Genomic DNA, 20558 nt, shown 5'->3' with positions numbered 1-20558 from the left:
AACCCGCTTCTTCCTTTCCAAAATCCCACTTGAATCACTTGAGGAATTTATGTTTTGAGAGGAAAATAGGAAAGAAAAGGAAAATGAAATTAGGAAAATGAAAGAGTGGATGAGGTTAAAGCCTCAAATCTGGCTCAAACGTGAAAAGACCAAATTACCCTTGAACTTCATTTAGAATTACAAGAATTCGGTGCCTGCTCGCACAGTTTGTCGCGCCGCGGCCTAATTCGTCGCGCCGCGACCTATAACTAGGTCTGGGATCATTTTTTGTCCTACTTCTGATCTCAATTTCAGTCCATTGCCACGCCGTGGCCTCCTTTGTCGCGCCGTGACACAAGGCACGATCTGAGTCATCTTCTCCTCACACAAGACTTAACACTAGAAAATGTCCCGAACCCTTCATACGCCTATCGTACATACCCAATACACCTATAAATCATATACGGGGAAAACGGGGTGTTACAACTCTCCCCCACTTAGCCTCGATCACGTCCTCGTGATCCTCGTCACTTAACCAAACGGACCACACTTCACGGTCCTCAAACATAAGTCCCAACCGACTTTCCTAAGCAATTCTTCCCAATGAATTGCCTTCGACAACTAAATCGTCACCCGCGATTTATCAATTCCACAATCCGAGCACTAAAACTTGCTCAATCCCTCACATCGGGAAATTCAACCAATCTCGTACCAAGATATCGATCCCTTAGCGGACCCTTACCGAGTACAACGCTAAAAGCAACCAGTCTAAACCTAAGGTCAACAACCCGAAACGATGAAGACCGAACCAAACGAATCCTGACGGATAACACCAATCACTAAACATCCCTTGTAGTGTGCAATACGACCAATACGCAACTACCGTAACATCATAATCCAACGGCTAAAACCGATAGCGCCCAAAACGACTATGGGAACGCAAATCTCAAGGTGTACAAAATCAACTATCGTCACACCCGTAACATCATGTGAGCAAAACACGGCTATCGCCTCACTAATCATACAACATGGTCCTCACGACCCCACCATCGGCGTATAAACAACCGATAGTTCCCACAACATGGTCCTTACGACCCCACCATTGGTGTATCAAACAACCAATAGATCACACAACCCGAAGGCTGGCCGAAAACACACGCGCCTTAGTGAATCCGAACTACATGCGAATCACTACCTTCACCACAACAACAATCGGGATTGGCCGAACTACACGCACCTTAGTGAATCCGAACTACACGAGAGTCACTATCCCGGAGGAATGACCGAACTACACGAGTCATTTGTGAATCCGAACTACGCGAGACTCACTCCTCAATACAATGACCGAAACCACACGAGTCATCGTGAATCCGAAACCACACGCAATCCACTACCATGATGAAGTCAGCGGACCCGAAGATCATGCTTCACCAATCTCAACACCGGATGAAGTCAGCGGACCCCGTCAACGGTCATGCTTCACCGATATAACACCTCGCTCATGATGAAGTCAGCGGACCCCGAAGGTCATGCTCCACCAATCGTATACTCCCATGATGAAATCAGCGGACCCCGAAGGTCATGCTTCACCAATCACATATGCACTTTTGGCCTCAAACAACGAGTAGTGCAACATCGCTCTCTGCTACACTATAGTGAACTTTAACGGATACCACTAACCATCCACACAATCGAGCAAGAACCACCTATATCAAACATAGGCACAAAACAATAATTCTCTAGAAGAGAATCCGACACACACCTCCCTTAATCGAAGGATTTCACCTTGCTCACCAAACACGTCCATTATCTCTCAACGAGATTTACCACATTACCACCTCGGTGATAATTCAAATCCAAACCATAAGTACAATTTATCCGAAATTGTAATCTACCACAAATCGACCAAAACTAGGTCTCGACAACATTTTCCGGATCTACCAAAAGCATCATCCGAAATCTCACACTAGAACTTCCTCGTGCGGGAGTGTAACTCCCCCACTTGGAACTACGTCCCATATATACAACTCGTACAACCGTACAATGCTACCAAAGGTAGACTTTACAAACGATTGGGTTCACACGACCCATCACCACATCTTGCTCCAACCTTGAGCACACGAAGGATTTCAATCAATCCTTAAACACTTCGAACAAAAAGTGTACCATGATTACACAAACCACACCCTCGCAATCATCCAATTGCTCTAGTTTGTCAATTTCCACCTGGTCACTCATGTACCTAAGGGTTTCACTCCGGTACCCTAAGTACAATGTAACCACAACACAATCGGAGTCAAACACCACACTAGTAGGTATAAAAGAGGCACCTAATATCGCGTCTTATATACTCCATTACCAACATACATCGAGATTCAAAACACTCGATCTCAAGGTTATCAGCCACTCATCGAACCTCACGGTTCATCGACCTCCACACAAAAGCAAACACGCGCTTAACAATCGAACACCAAAACCCATTTCCATGGCTTGGTAGAAACATTTCCAAATACTAAGGAATGCTTGGTTGCACCAAGTCTTACGCCCTTCGCCCATTAATCAAAACATCACCATAGGGTACTTCCATTAGGAACGTCACCCATAACAACAATATGCACAACACAAGGCATTTTACAAACTCAAATTCAATGGCACTTAATAAATAATCAAAGGACATATTTATTAAAACGAAACGTACCTTAACGTCTCCTTGCCGCACCCGTCCCCGCTAACTTGGGACATTCCGACTTACGATGTCCTTCTTCTTGGCAATTGAAACACACCATACCGTCACCCTTTGGTACCGAACATTTCCAAGACTTGTGACCCCTCATGCCACAATTGTAACATCTAGATGCACTAGAATCCGGTATACCCGTCTGCGTACCACCCGTGCTCACACTCGGACCCTTAGTCCTCTTACTCGGAGCACCATACGAAACAACCCTTCTCTCACTTGAAGGTTCACCAATCTTTGATCGCGTATACGACTCGAAACCTCTAGCCACGGCGAATAATTCCGCAAACAATTTCGCGTGACCCCGGCTAATCTTATTCTTCAAGTCATCATTCAAGGTTCGATAGAAATCTTGCATCAACAAATTATCATTCCCCAAATACTCCGGGAAAAAACGAGCCTTCGCCATAAAGGTCGTCTTGAGAGTATTCTAATCCATAGAACCCTGTTGCAAATTTCGTAACTCATTACGCATTTCCGACAAATCGGCTGAAGTCCGGAACTCCTCGAAGAATTCCTTCTTAAACCCATCCCACGATAACGCCATAAACGGTTCACCACCGACAAGATCAATCTTACCATCCAACCAATCCTTTGCCCTACCCCTCAACAAACTAGTACCGAGTCTCGTCTTCTTCTCAGGAGGGCATTCAATAGTACAAAAACACCCTTCGACATCCGAGATCCAAGTTGTACTTACCAAAGGATCCGGTTTTCCATCGTACATCGGGGGTTTAGTCCTCATGAAGCTCTTACGACAATGCTCCATTTCACTACTACCCCAAAATTCGGAATACTTCCTATCCATTTCTTCTCGAAACGCACTCATTTGCTCCGCAACGGCGGCCGCAACTCTAGAGTTAAACTCCAAATCGTTCGTCTCGATCCCGTTTCCTGTCGCCATTCTAAGGAATGCAAAGCGATTAGATCACAAACGTATAAAACAACACGCATAACACCGCCCCATCTTGCTCAACACTCGTCGTACATCACTTGTTAGACACGATTTGCACCCGTAATAAGGTTTGCAAGTCCTTATTACGCACACACGTTGTCTCAACTCGTTAGTACAACGACCGCCTCGCTCGATGATATAACCAACACAACGACGATTCCATGCGATATAAACACACACAAGGGAATAGCATCACAACACAAGCCAAAAAAATCCTAGTTAGTCCACCTACAAACAAGGCACTAACTATAACCCGTTTCGACCCGTTCACCTACAAGTCCCGCAACAAATAAGTACATACAAAGTCTAAGTCTAGGCACCTATCTCAAGTCACCTAAATCCCTTAGACCATGCTCTGATATCACTTGAAACAACTCAACCCGTATTAAAACCGACCCATAAATTTTTTTTCTTTTAATACGCTTTAAGTAACACTTTAGGTCCCAATTGTGTTCCCATAAACATCTTTAATACAATAGAAGGTTTAATAAACCTTAAAACATTTAATACATTGGTTAATTGTCCAAACGGACATACACGACCCGACTAGTTTAGTTTCCAACAAAACCGAGCATGGTGATTTGGGACTACGCTACCCAAATCCTAATCGAATACAAAACCAAGATCTTCTAAGCAACCTAGCTGTCACGACCTGAAAAATTCCGACTAATTTTAAACCAAACTCTCAATACGATTTAATATTTTGACAAGATAAGGAAATCTGTTAGGATGAGTCTCAAAAATTTTGAACTGTTTTATTTCATTCATTTAACCTCGGCCGGTTTTGACGATTCACGAACAATAAATTGTAAATAGATATGTGTGTATACATATATATATGAATGTTACTTGTATATATATATTGATATATTAAATTTAACTGTTTAAAATATTTAATTAATATATTTAATTATGTAGTAAAATTTGTTATTTTAAAATGTTTTTATAAAGGGTATATTGAATAAAAAAAATGATTTCGAATCTAAATTGTAAACATCTGCAACTCTCGATTGACGTTTTGTTGATTTTAATATAGACCTATATATATATATATCTATGAGGGTTTAAATAAAAGTTGATCCGCATATTGATTAAAGAGAGTATGAGCTCGATAAAAATATTTGTACCCCTTTTATTTTAAATATTGGTACCCCGTACATATAAATCGGAACAGAAAATAAATAATTTTCAAACCTTTTTGATCAGGTTTCAAACAGGTAATGAGTGAAATAATTTAATATGCTTAATCTAAAAATTTGGGATTTTTTTAGGAACACTTTTATACGATAACGGTTTAGCAATGGACACGATATAGCACTCCGCGAATTGAAAATATCCAGTGTCGGCATAATTGTACAAAAAGGGGGACTGCTTATTATTGATTCATTCATTGCACACGTTTTTTTTATTTGATATTAGATTCATTAATTATTTCTTTATTGATATATTATATATATACACATCTGCAACATACATACATACATGTAGGAATTCATCCTCCAACACCACACCCTCATCGAACCACCACCTCCCTCTCCTTCAACCACCTTCCACCGTAGCATCATCACCACTGCCACTATCTTTAAACTTCAAACACCAACAACAACCACATAACCATCATGAACAACCCCTCCTCTCTCTCTCACCTTTGTTACGCTTTCTATTATTTTCGTGAATCCAAGACTGCCATCCCACCATCACAACCTTCGAACCACTATCTCCCACTGCTAGATATTGACCACCTTCAACCCTTTGATTAAACTCAATTAAATCGCGATATATATAATTCTGTTTTTGATTACAAACTTAAATACACCCACTTACAATTTGATTCTTTCCTTCTTTGTCCAATCGGCCCAAACAAAGACAAACTTCTATCACCATGATCATCTCCACTGCAACACCTTCTTATTCTCTTCTTCTCTCGCCCAGGAAACCATCATCGATCACATCATTAAAACCATTTGATACTCGTCTGTTTCTGTTATGAACAACCATCATAACCACCTTCACAAATGAAACAAACCACAAACAAACACCACCAATCACCACCGTACGAACCGTTTTTCTATTTCATCTAAACCGCTGCTACGTTAGTTCTTGTTTCTTTTTGATGAACAAGGCAACCACGAACAACCACCTGCAAATCCTACCCGTGCTTACTGCAGTAATACTTCTGTTTCGTTCTAAATCACTAACCTCCTGTTACTATCCGTTTTCTGGTTCTATTATTTTAAGCAACGAAGAAGAAAACAATGGAGGGATGATGCTAACGAATTAATAGTGATGTGAATTTGTTTGACCTTGTCGATTACACCACTACTCGTGATTATGCAGCTGTTTATGTATCTATTTCTGTCAACACAAACAAATCACCTCCTGCACCATCGGTGATGCTTTGTTTCTGTAAGGAACAACCCAAACAACCACCACCATAAGAACCACCATTTATTTACTGTTTTGTTTTCTACTAAACGTTTTAAAACGATGATGATTATGAACGATTTGATGATAAGAGATGATGATGCTTAAGGGATTCGATGGTGATGATGGTTGCGGTATTAGGGAACAATTATTGATGATGATTAATAAAAGATGAAAACGGGGAAAAAGTGGTTACACGTACACCCTTTTTCTGTATTCCTTGGTTTCGTTTTTTTTTTCCTAGCCGACAATAAAACTGATTCATTATACGGGCTATATAATCTTAAGTTGGGCCTATGTTTCGTTTTTGTTTTGGGCCGAATGAAATGGTTTTGAGGCTGCAGTCGATTAGGGTTAAGGAGATAAGCATAACGATAAACTAGTTATATGGATTTAATCTCAGAATTAAACAGAAAGTGATGGGCAGTGAAATGGTTGGGGATGTTTTCATGGAACGAGAGATCGCGGGTTCGAGCCCGGGCTTTGTCATTTTTTTTTTAGAAAAGCTTTTAAGGTAGTTTTATAATAATAATAATAATAATTATTATTATTACTATTATTATTATTATTATTATTATTATTATTATTATTATTATTATTATTATTATTACTAATAATTAATATTACGTTTATGATAAAATAAAAGTAGATATAAAATATGTTAAGATATATCGAGATAAAAGTGATTACGATTATGATCATGAATATAACTAAGTTAATTACAAACGAGAAGTATAACCATAAGTACGTATATGATTAAGATGAAGATAATTATAATTAAGTCATGATCGAATGAAATTATTATTTTTATTAAAAAAATTATCATTTTTTTTTAAATTATTATTATTATTATTATTATTATTATTATTATTATTATTTTATCATTATTATTATTATTATTATTATTATTATTATTATTATTATTATTATTTTAGTAATATTATAATTATTATTTTATTAAACAAATGATATTTATATAATATATATATATATATATATATATATATATATATATATATATATATATATATATATATATATATATATATATATATATATTTTACATATATCCTAACTATACTAATATTACATATTGATTTAAATAAAATATTAAATTAAGTTATATATAATAGATAAATACATTTTAAACATATATATAAGAATATTAGTTAAATATCTAAAATATATAAAATAGTTATAATTAAATTATTTAATAAGATAACATATACATTATTAAGTATATTAATATTTATATATAAAATTGTTTAATTGTTATTATATGTATTAATATATATACCTAATATAGGTTCGTGAATCCGAGGTCAACCCTACACTTGTTAAATGACGTCATATGTATTTTTACTACAAAATACAATAGGTGAGTTTCATTTGCTCCCTTTTTAATTGCTTTTGCAATATATATTTTTGGGCTGAGAATACATGCGCTGCTTTTATGAATGCTTTACGAAATAGACACAAGTACTTAAAAATATATTCTACGTTGAGTTGTACCACTGGCATACTTCCCTGTAGCTTGGTAACTACTATTTACATGTGGTATTGTAAACGCGAATCCTGTTGATAGATCTATCGGGCCTGACAACCCCAACCGGACTGGACGACCAGTATTCAACGGTTGCACAGTACTTCGTTTCGTTACTACACTTGGTACAGTGTAGGGAGATTTCATAATAAAGGGAATATGTGACGTTGATTAAATGTTAAGTATAGTTACCAAGTGCTCAACCACTTAGAATGCTTTACATACACTTGCGAGTGTATTATGTTTATGAATACGAAATCTTGTGGTCTATTAATATATTAAAAAGATTGTTATGATAAACCTATGAACTCACCAACCTTTTGGTTGACATTTTTAAGCATGTTTATTCTCAGGTACGAATTAAGTCTTCCGCTGTACAATTGCTCAATTTAAGGACATTACTTGGAGTCGATCATCGCAATGAGACCAAATGTTGATGACTTCGTCCAGGTGGATAAGGACGGGTCATTTCAGGTGGTATCAGAGCGGTGGTCATAGCGAACCAGGTCTTGCATTAGTGTGTCTAACTGAAGCTGTTTAGATGCATTAGTGGGTCTGGACTTCGACCGTGTCTGCATGTCAAAAGTTTTGCTTATCATTTAGTGTCGAAAATTAATTGCTTATCATCCTTAAAGTCTAGACACGTCTTACTGCCCCTATTGCATAGACAGTGTATAGATAAATTCATATCTTAGCGTATCTGTTATTGTTACCTTTGCCTGACAGCTTCCGTAGATTCCTCCGTAACTTATGAGAATTTTAGTATTATATATGCATATGTAAATTATGTATTGCAGGGTACTAATCTACATCCTATAATCTATTTCTTATCAAAAATCCTTCATCTGATCGTACGAGATGAATCCCTCAACCAGTTCGAATTCCTCGAATTCCGACAGCTATTCTAATATGGAGTTTCACCTAAGCTCCGAAAGTAGTGTCACCAGAATGAAACAACCAATCATCCATCCCCAATTCATCTGATGGGTTCGTAGCCTACTTAATCATTGGAGGCAAGAAGAAGGTGATCCCTTCCACCAACTGAATTCAACTCTGGGTGAAGAACCTGAAGCACTTACCGGCGAACCTGTTCGAAACACCATTTTCTCTCTCATTTCTCGAGTATCACGTCACGATCATATACTATACCAAATTCTAGATCTTATTTATCCACTTGTCCGAACCGACAGTCACTCCGGTGTAATAGAAGAAGTCAACGAGCTTCGCGCTCGGGTAGTGGTTTTAGAGAACCTGGTGCGAAGGTTACAAACACCAGCAGCAGCACCAGCAGCATAACCAGTACCACCATCAACAACATCAACAATACCATCATCACCACTAACAAACAACATCCGCATCACACGTCTCGACATCATAATCTATCCCACAAACATTAACATCATACGCACCATAGATACCAAGGAGTACCAAAAATAATGAATGATGAAGTATTGATCCATAACTTCATTGATATTTTGCGAAGAATATGTGGTTTCAAAAAGTTTTAGAGATTTCTTATTCTAGCTCAAACCGAAAAGCAGATGAGATTAATATCATATTAACTCATTAAATTCATGATTTCATCTGAAGAAAATATATTTGTATATATGTTTTCATAAAGATTGTAATTAAAAGTTCTTTTGTACAAAATATTAATGGTGAAATTTTTTTAATGGGTAGGTAATACCCGAGGAATAATTAGATTTCATCTTAATAAGTTACATTGTACATTCGTCGAAGCTGATTTAACAGTCATTTACTATCCTACTTACAACCACCGATATACGTATCTGTTCACCGCAGAATAACCATTTTCATTCAATTTCATATTTGGATTTTGACTTCCCAGAATCCAACAAGTGGCATAATGAAGAAAACATATGACAAAATAAAATCTGTTAGAAACAAACAAATTAACTATGAAAAATTTTGTTAAGAATCCACGCTAACTGTTCCAGCTAACTGTTCCTAGCTAACTGATTACATTTTATTTATCGCATTTTATTTATCGCAATTTAATTATCGCAATTTTATTTATCGTCATTTAATTTCTGTTATTTACTTTACGCATTTAATTTATCGTCATTTAATTTCTGTTATTTATTTTACGCATTTTAAATATCGGGACACGTATACAAGGTTTTAACATATCATATCGACGCATCTATATATATTATATGGAATCACCATAGACACTCTATATGCAGTAATGATCGAGTTCTCTATACAGGGTTGAGGTTGATTCTCAAATAATATATATACTTTGAGTTGTGATCGAGTCTGAGACATGTACACGGGTTACGATACATATTAATTAATTCGAATATTATATATTAAACTATATATGAATTATTGAACTATTAACTGTGGACTATTGACTGTGAACTGCCAACATTGTACAATTGAAATGAATTAAAATATTGATTATAACATATGAAACTAAACAATTCTTCAAGTTTGCCACTTGATTTCATCTTAAACCTCATTTGAATCTTGACGATTCCAATCCATGTTCAAATCTTTCATGATTCTTGAAGACACCTCAATCGAGAGGATGAGCCAACCGTACTTCATCTATGAAAGAAAAGATTGATGCATATAGTTATGCACCTGAAAAACCCTCGGAAACTGAGTAAACATTTAACACGTAGCTGTGCTAATTCCTTTAGTGTTATTATTACCCAAAATAATTTGGTAATCCCTTTCAAAGTAGCAAATTTTGTCACAGCTCCAGCAAGTCAACTTCGACTTTTCGTTCGAAACAACCTTATTATAACTATGATATATATGCGTGCTCTTTTATTGTTATCAGGGAATCTTTTATATTCCACCATACTACCATCAGCGTTTAATCAATCTCAAAACACAGTTCTCTTGAAACCACCTCGGAATGATAACCGACGATTCAGATATGGCTGCATTAAATGCAGAGGAAACAGTAAAATTGTAGATGGCCTAATTGGCTAAGAGTTTGATGATAAATAATGGAGTGTTAGGAGCGTTCGATAGGAGATTTGGTACTGAAAAACGGATTGAACTAACCAAGAAGGAGACCAAGGACAAATATAAGGACCAAACCCTATATTCAAAGAATCCAGGTAATTCTGGGTCCGATGAAATCTTTAGAGAATATCTTGCTTCGAAGTCATGTTAAAATCTTGCGAAAAAATTTTTTCTTCATCAACCTTCGATTTTAGAAATTCCAAAATATCGTCAAAAATATCTTCGATATTTCTGAAGATATATTCATAAATATTCTTGTCCGAAATTATCTATCTCTTCGTGCTATCTGTGTTACATCCTAAAAGAAACGGTTTTAGTTTTTATATTCTTTAAAATTCAAATTAAATTATGAATGATTTCCTAGAAAAGTGTTGGGAATTGAAGCATGAGTTAGTATAATATAATGACGTCAGGCCAACGTGATTATATTACAGTAATTCATGCTGAGTTTCTAATGAAACGTGATGATGGTTCACAGTAGATCATACCACCATCATGAGTCATGTTACATAACTCTTTCATTCTACTTAATCTCTAAACATATCCAGAAAATATTTTCGTGATATTCTTATTCTTCCAAAATTCCAATGGTTTGCTAATAAATCGTGTTATTACATTTTCTTTCTGATTAGAAGATTTCTTTAAATTCCTTGAATTCTGAAAATCAACCTTGACTATGTCAGAAGTTAAGACGAACCTTTAATCACTTCATTTCACTCTTTTGTGATAGCTTCACTCGTACACTTCGCATGATCGAATCGTTTTATCCATATTAATCGAAAATGATAAAACACTATTCATATTCGTCATGAAAAACATTCTTATTGTTAGCCATGACGACCTCGATCAAATTTCGGGGACGAAATTTCTTTAACGGGTAGGTACTGTCACGACCCGAAAAATTCCGACTAATTTTAAACCAAACTCTCAATACAATTTAATATTTTGACAAGATAAGGCAATCTGTTAGGATGAGTCTCAAAAATTTTGAACTGTTTTATTTCATTCATTTAACCTCGGCCGGTTTTGACGATTCACGAACAATAAATTGTAAATAGATATGTGTGTATACATATATATATGAATGTTACTTGTATATATATATTGATATATTAAATTTAACTGTTTAAAATATTTAATTATGTAGTAAAATTTGTTATTTTAAAATGTTTTTATAAAGGGTATATTGAATAAAAAAAATGATTTCGAATCTAAATTGTAAACATCTGCAACTCTCGATTGACGTTTTGTTGATTTTAATATAGACCTATATATATATCTATGAGGGTTTAAATAAAAGTTGATCCGCATATTGATTAAAGAGAGTATGAGCTCGATAAAAATATTTTTACCCCTTTTATTTTAAATATTAGTACCCCGTACATATAAATCGGAACAGAAAATAAATAATTTTCAAACCTTTTTGATCAGGTTTCAAACAGGTAATGAGTGAAATAATTTAATATGCTTAATCTAAAAATTTGGGATTTTTTTAGGAACACTTTTATACGATAACGGTTTAGCAATGGACACGATATAGCACTCCGCGAATTGAAAATATCCAGTGTCGGCATAATTGTACAAAAAGGGGGACTGCTTATTATTGATTCATTCATTGCACACGGTTTTTTTATTTGATATTAGATTCATTAATTATTTCTTTATTGATATATTATATATATATACACATCTGCAACATACATACATACATGTAGGAATTCATCCTCCAACACCACACCCTCATCGAACCACCACCTCCCTCTCCTTCAACCACCTTCCACCGTAGCATCATCACCACTGCCACTATCTTTAAACTTCAAACACCAACAACAACCACATAACCATCATGAACAACCCCTCCTCTCTCTCTCACCTTTGTTACACTTTCTATTATTTTCGTGAATCCAAGACTGCCATCCCACCATCACAACCTTCGAACCACTATCACCCACTGCTAGATATTGACCACCTTCAACCCTTTGATTAAACTCAATTAAATCGCGATATATATAATTCTGTTTTTGATTACAAACTTAAATACACCCACTTACAATTTGATTCTTTCCTTCTTTGTCCAATTGGCCCAAACAAAGACAAACTTCTATCACCATGATCATCTCCACTGCAACACCTTCTTATTCTCTTCTTCTCTCGTCCAGGAAACCATCATCGATCACATCATTAAAACCATTTGATACTCGTCTGTTTCTGTTATGAACAACCATCATAACCACCTTCACAAATGAAACAAACCACAAACAAACACCACCAATCACCACCGTACGAACCGTTTTTCTATTTCATCTAAACCGCTGCTACGTTAGTTCCTGTTTCTTTTTGATGAACAAGGCAACCACGAACAACCACCTGCAAATCCTACCCGTGCTTACTGCAGTAATACTTCTGTTTCGTTCTAAATCACCAACCTCCTGTTACTATCCGTTTTCTGGTTCTATTATTTTAAGCAACGAAGAAGAAAACAACGGAGGGATGATGCTAACGAATTAATAGTGATGTGAATTTGTTTGACCTTGTCGATTACACCACTACTCGTGATTATGCAGCTGTTTATGTATCTGTTTCTGTCAACGCAAACAAATCACCTCCTGCACCATCGGTGATGCTTTGTTTCTGTAAGGAACAACCCAAACAACCACCACCATAAGAACCACCATTTATTTACTGTTTTGTTTTCTACTAAACGTTTTAAAACGATGATGATTATGAATGATTTGATGATAAGAGATGATGATGCTTAAGGGATTCGATGGTGATGATGGTTGCGGTATTAGGGAACAATTATTGATGATGATTAATAAAAGATGAAAACGGGGAAAAAGTGGTTACACGTACACCCTTTTTCTGTATTCCTTGGTTTCGTTTTTTTTTTCCTAGCCGACAATAAAACTGATTCATTATACGGGCTATATAATCTTAAGTTGGGCCTATGTTTCTTTTTTGTTTTGGGTCGAATGAAATGGTTTTGAGGCTGCAGTCGATTAGGGTTAAGGAGATAAGCATAACGATAAACTAGTTATATGGATTTAATCTCGGAATTAAACAGAAAGTGATGGGCAGTGAAACGGTTGGGGATGTTTTCATGGAACGAGAGATCGCGGGTTCGAGCCTGGGCTTTGCCATTTTTTTTTAGAAAAGCTTTTAAGGTAGTTTTATAATAATAATAATTATTATTATTATTATTACTATTATTATTATTATTATTACTAATAATTAATATTACGTTTATGATAAAATAAAAGTAGATATAAAATATGTTAAGATATATCGAGATAAAAGTGATTACGATTATGATCATGAATATAACTAAGTTAATTACAAACGAGAAGTATAACCATAAGTACGTATATGATTAAGATGAAGATAATTATAATTAAGTCATGATCGAATGAAATTATTATTTTTATTAAAAAAATTATCATTTTTTTTAAAATTATTATTATTATTATTATTATTATTATTTTATCATTATCATTATTATTATTATTATTATTATTATTATTATTATTATTATTATTATTATTATTGTTTTAGTAATATTATAATTATTATTTTATTAAACAAATGATATTTATATAATATATATATATATATATATATATATATATATATATATATATATATATATATATATATCCTAACTATACTAATATTACATATTGATTTAAATAAAATATTAAATTAAGTTATATATAATAGATAAATACATTTTAAACATATATATAAGAATATTAGTTAAATATCTAAAATATATAAAATAGTTATAATTAAATTATTTAATAAGATAACATATAAATTATTAAGTATATTAATATTAATATATAAAATTGTTTAATTGTTATCATATGTATTAATATATATTCCTAATATAGGTTCGTGAATCCGAGGTCAACCCTACACTTGTTAAATGACGTCATATGTATTTTTACTACAAAATACAATAGGTGAGTTTCATTTGCTCCCTTTTTAATTGCTTTTGCAATATATATTTTTGGGCTGAGAATACATGCGCTGCTTTTATGAATGCTTTACGAAATAGACACAAGTACTTAAAAATATATTCTACGTTGAGTTGTACCACTGGCATACTTCCCTGTAGCTTTGTAACTACTATTTACATGTGGTATTGTAAACGCGAATCCTGTTGATAGATCTATCGGGCCTGACAACCCCAACCAGACTGGATGACCAGTATTCAACGGTTGCACAGTACTTCGTTTCGTTACTACACTTGGTACAGTGTAGGGAGATTTCATAATAAAGGGAATATGCGACGTTGATTAAATGTTAAGTATAGTTACCAAGTGCTCAACCACTTAGAATGCTTTACATACACTTGCGAGTGTATTATGTTTATGAATACGAAATCTTGTGGTCTATTAATATATTAAAAAGATTGTTATGATAAAACTATGAACTCACCAACCTTTTGGTTGACATTTTTAAGCATGTTTATTCTCAGGTACGAATTAAGTCTTTCGCTGTACAATTGCTCAATTTAAGGACATTACTTGGAGTCGATCATCGCAATGGGACTAAATGTTGATGACTTCGTCCAGGTGGATAAGGACGGGTCGTTTCACTAGCCAAGATCTCTAATCCCCAAGCTTACCCGAGCCGCCAAGCATGCGAACCTATAAAAATAGCAACAACGAGAGGGTAAGCTAACGCTTAGTGAATGATAATATACTACATACATATATATATATATATAAAATGGACACGCCACACAAATATCAAATACCGCATACCGAAGCATCCATGTATAAGGCAACTACACTAAGCATACCGTACTATCTCTAAGCAACAAGCTAAAGATATCAACAAAGTGTTAGTTCACCAACGACGATGTGAACAATGCCAGTAAGCTACACCCGGAGGGTTAGCTACAACACAACATTACATTAATATATATAACAATATAAAACGAATAAGGTTAACCCCTTAACCCATTACCGAATACCAAAACACCCCAATGAAGATTGGCCGAACTACACGAGACTTAGTAATCCGAAACCATACGAGATTACTATCTTCAACAAGACAACATCGAGGTTGGCCGAACTACACGAGCCTTAGTAATCCGAAACCACACGAGACTACTACCTCAATAAGATGACCGAACTACACGCGTCACCGTGAATCCGAACTACACGAGATTCACTTTCACAATTTAAATAAGATGACCAAAACTACACGCGTCATCGTGAATCCAAACTACACGCGACTCACTTCTCAACATCAAACCCTTCGCCATTCGGGGTTATATCATCCACATCACAACCACGTGTGATAATGTACACACGAAACGTGTACCTCGCCAAAGGTGGTCAACCAAAACGCACAACCGTACCAATTTTACCTATACACAAGTCCATCGATCCACCTATATGTGAAGTGAGCTCTATAGCCGAGAATCACTTCACCCGACCCGCACCCATCCTACACATACATATGCACATAGGATATTAACACTCACCTTGTCGCCTTGATGAATGCTTCCAAATAATCCGCAACTCGTCAATGGAAAGTACCTATTCAATTATCACAAATTTAACAACACACTTAGATTGGATTTACAAACCAACCCAATTTGACACTTAGTGCAAATTCGACCCAAATGCACTTCCAAGTACAAACCGCGCCCAAACTAACCAATAATCACTAACACAAGTGATAATGGTCCTAATATGCCAATTAAACCCGAACACAAGTGTTAAACACTTATCGTTCTCAAAATCGCCATTAAACCCTAATTTTGACCCATAAGGTCAAAATCTCACCATTTACAAGTTTTGACACCAAAACATGTTTAACTTGGTTTTATACTTCAACTTAATCCATTTTAAGTTTACAAACCTCAACGAATCGACATTCGGGTTATAATCCTCAACAAACCCTAATTTCGACTCTAGTCAAAGTTAGTCAACTACAAGAACCCTAAAGGTTTCTAAATCATCAATAATCACTAACACTAGTGATTATACACCATTCTCAAGTCTTAAACATGGTTAAATCATTAACCAACCCAAAACCCGCCTTTAACACTTATAAACCCGAATCTTGGTGTTAATCTCCAATTAACAACTAAATGGGTTCCATCTATGAATCATACAATCAAAAGCCCAAAATTTGAATGATGAACACGAAAATGAAATTCGGTGTTAGAGCTTACCACTAGTATCACCGTGTAGCTAAGAACGAGGAGAACAAACTTGTCAACTACGCCAAAGATCAAAACCCGCTTCTTCCTTTCCAAAATCCCACTTGAATCACTTGAGGAATTTATGTTTTGAGAGGAAAATAGGAAAGAAAAGGAAAATGAAATTAGGAAAATGAAAGAGTGGATGAGGTTAAAGCCTCAAATCTGGCTCAAATGTAAAAAGACCAAATTGCCCTTGAACTTCATTTAAAATTACAAGAATTCGGTGCCTGCTCGCACAGTTTGCCGCGCCGCGACCTATAACTAGGTCTGGGATCATTTTTTGTCCTACTTCTGATCTCAATTTCAGTCCATTGCCGCGCCGCGGCCTCCTTTGTCGCGCCGCGACACAAGGCACGATCTGAGTCATCTTCTCCTCACATAAGACTTAACACTAGAAAATGTCCCGAACCCTTCATACGCCTATCGTACATACCCAATACACCTATAAATCATATACGGTGAAAACGGGGTGTTGCAGATGGCTTCATGAATAGTCTTGGGTTTCGATACTGTAACATTTGCCTTGACATTTTTAGGCAAACCATCTTTGTACAGTTCTATCTTCCGTTCTTCGGTTGGTACCAATTCGGGACATAGCAAAGCTAATTCCATGAATCGCTGATTGTAGTTGGTGAGTTCATTACCAACAACTTTCAGGCTTCGTAATTCAGCTTCCAACTTCCTAACCTCGTTCCTTGGACAATACTCGTTGATTAGCATTGTTTTGAATTCTTCCCATGGAGTATCATAAGCTACATCTCCTCCTACGGCCTTCACATAGTTTTTCCACCACGTGAGTGTACTATATTGTAAGGTGCACGATGCATACTTGGTCATGTCCTTCTTAATACAACCACTAATTTTAAACACAGACTCAATCTTTTCGATCCACCGGGTTAAACCGACCGGTCCTTCTGTTCCACTTAATGATGAGGGCTTGCAACCTTGAAAAGTTTTGTAGGTGCATCCCACACGAGGATTTGGGTTAACTGCAGCACCTCTTGCAGCCTCGACCCATAACATTCTGTCGTTCACTCACTGATTGATGAGTTCCTCGATTTCTTGTTCCGTCATTCGGTTCAATCGCGCCATATTCTTCAATAAGAATGAAAAAAAATAATTATTCACATGGAATATTATAGATGTAGTGTGTATTTACAGTACATCGTAGCTTATTAATAATATGAACCAGTTATTATTATAAAATCCTTTTCTTCTTATTAGCGTTTTATAATTATATCTAGGGTAGTACCTACCCGTTAAAGTTCATACTTAATAGCTTAGTACGAAAATCAATTACTACCACCCAAATAATACTCAACCATGGAAAATTATTGCATTTCTCACTTCACTATTTTACATTTGCTTATCTTACATCAAACATCAAGCAAACCACACTAGTAATATTATATAAAACGTTATATGATCCCATGGTTTAAAACAACAGCGCATCATTTAGCCTATATCCCAAAAAGTTTGTGTTCAGGGAATCGCTTAACGCTAATCCTAGCTGTCTCCCTATGTTTTGGCTGAGGGGCCGAAGAACTGGATGCCGGGATAGAACTAATAGGAATAGCGGGAATAGGGGTGGAAGTGTCTGGTGGAGTTGGTGCCACAACATCCTCACTAAACTCGGGATTTGGATTTTCCAATTCAGTAGCCTTTCATTTCTTTCCTTGTTCGAATTTGTCTTTCGTAATTTCCTGTATTTCTTCCTCCTCAGGATCACTTTCCGGTTCCTCTTTAATTGATTCATCCGGAAATTGTGAGTCTTCCCCAAATGTGTCGTTTTCATCATCGGATAGGTTAATGACTGGAACACTATCTGAGGATTCTGGTTCTGAGTCGCTGAATGTGATAACAAGTTCTAAGCCAGAAATCTATCACACAACAACTAGCACGTTAGTACCACATAATATTTATATATTAATTTTTAACCAACAAGGATAAGCAATAGTTTTCGAAATCAAACACGGTCAAAGTCCAGACTCACTAATGCATCCTAACAATCTCGATAAGACACACTAATGCAAATTTTCTGGTTCTCTAAGACCAACGCTTTGATACCACTTGTAGTGTCCCGTTCATATCGATTATAAATGTCACATACTTGTTGGTGTCATTGCGAGGTAATGACCTCCATATGTGACATTTTTCAAAATCTGCATTCGTTTTTATAATACAAATCATAACCTTTATTGTAATCAAAGGTTCAAACAACATAATAATGATTACTGTTTAGCGATAATCTTAGTTTTACAAACTTTATATTTGATAATAACAATATGATTTCCAACATATTTCACATTACAAATCTTCCGATATGCAATTTTATTTTTGACACAAATATGCATACTCCAAATCCTGCTTAAATTCGGCATAATGCAGCGGAAGCTTTTATTTATCACCTGAGAATAAACATGCTTAAAACATCAACATAAAGTTGGTGAGATATAGGTTTAATGCTAGCAGCGTTATAAATATAGACCACAAGATTTAATATACATAAACATTTTAATAAAAATATTCTAAGTGGTTGAGCACTTGATAACCATACTTAACATTTAATCAACGTCGCATATTCCCTTTATTATGAAATCTCACTACACCGTACCAAGTGTAGTCACCGAAACGAAGTACTGCGCAACCGTTGAATACTAGTCGTCCAGTCCAGTTGGGGTTGTCAGGCCCGATAGATCTATCAACAGGATTCGCGTTTACAATACCGCATGTAAATAATAGTTACCAAGTTACAGGGAAGTATGCCAGTGGTACAACTCAACGTAGAATATATATTTTTAATCACTTGTGTCCATAACGCAAATCATAAAATGCACGTATTCTCATCCCGAAATATTTAGAGTTTAAAAGTGGAACTATATACTCACTTTTGCCTTGAAGATATTTAACACGACTTGGTCTCCGATAGATATCACGAACCTAACCATATATAATATATATCAACATATTTTCTTTTCAAATAATCGTTACATATGTACTTTTAATACTTTTAATATCTATTAGTCCATAGTTAGCAGTCCGATGTTAGTGGTCCACAATTAATTGCTCAATAAAATAAATAAAGACCCCATCGTATTCGTATTGATCAGAATTAATCTCGGCCCATGGTACCGTGTTGTCAAATGACGTGTTGCGTACATAAAGTACCGTGTTGTCAAATGACGTGTTGCGTACAATCATGAGGTCTTATAATTAATCTTCTCGTGTTGTTTACGGGTGGTCCTGAAATATGTAAAATCAAATCATGAGTAAATATATATAAAATATCATGTTAATTAGCCAAGATATGATTAGTTTGGTTTTAGTCAAAATATTTTCGTAGCTAAACTAGCTTCGGATACCCGATTTTTTTTAGCCGTAGTTTCTTCAATACAACTCTGTTTTTGTTGGTTCAACTTGCCGCTTCCTTGGATCGAGCCATTATTTATGAATATGAACTGTAAATACCTTAGTTTGCATTCAAAATCATATGTTATAGGTCAAACTTGGGTGAATCTTATGAAAGTGATCATTTTCGTCATAAAAACAACATCTAGATGATCATTTTTAAAAAATGCTTACACTTTGAGTTATACCATGAGATTTTTATATATTAACATATTCATAAGAAATATCATTTTTTCAGAATATAAACTTCCAATTCAAAGTTTAAGATAGTTTTTAATTATCCAAC

Source organism: Rutidosis leptorrhynchoides, chromosome 2 (genome assembly GCF_046630445.1).
Source record: "Rutidosis leptorrhynchoides isolate AG116_Rl617_1_P2 chromosome 2, CSIRO_AGI_Rlap_v1, whole genome shotgun sequence".
Taxonomy (NCBI): Eukaryota; Viridiplantae; Streptophyta; class Magnoliopsida; order Asterales; family Asteraceae; genus Rutidosis; species Rutidosis leptorrhynchoides.
The sequence above is the reverse complement of the archived record's forward strand: the minus strand, read 5'-3'. Positions refer to the sequence as shown.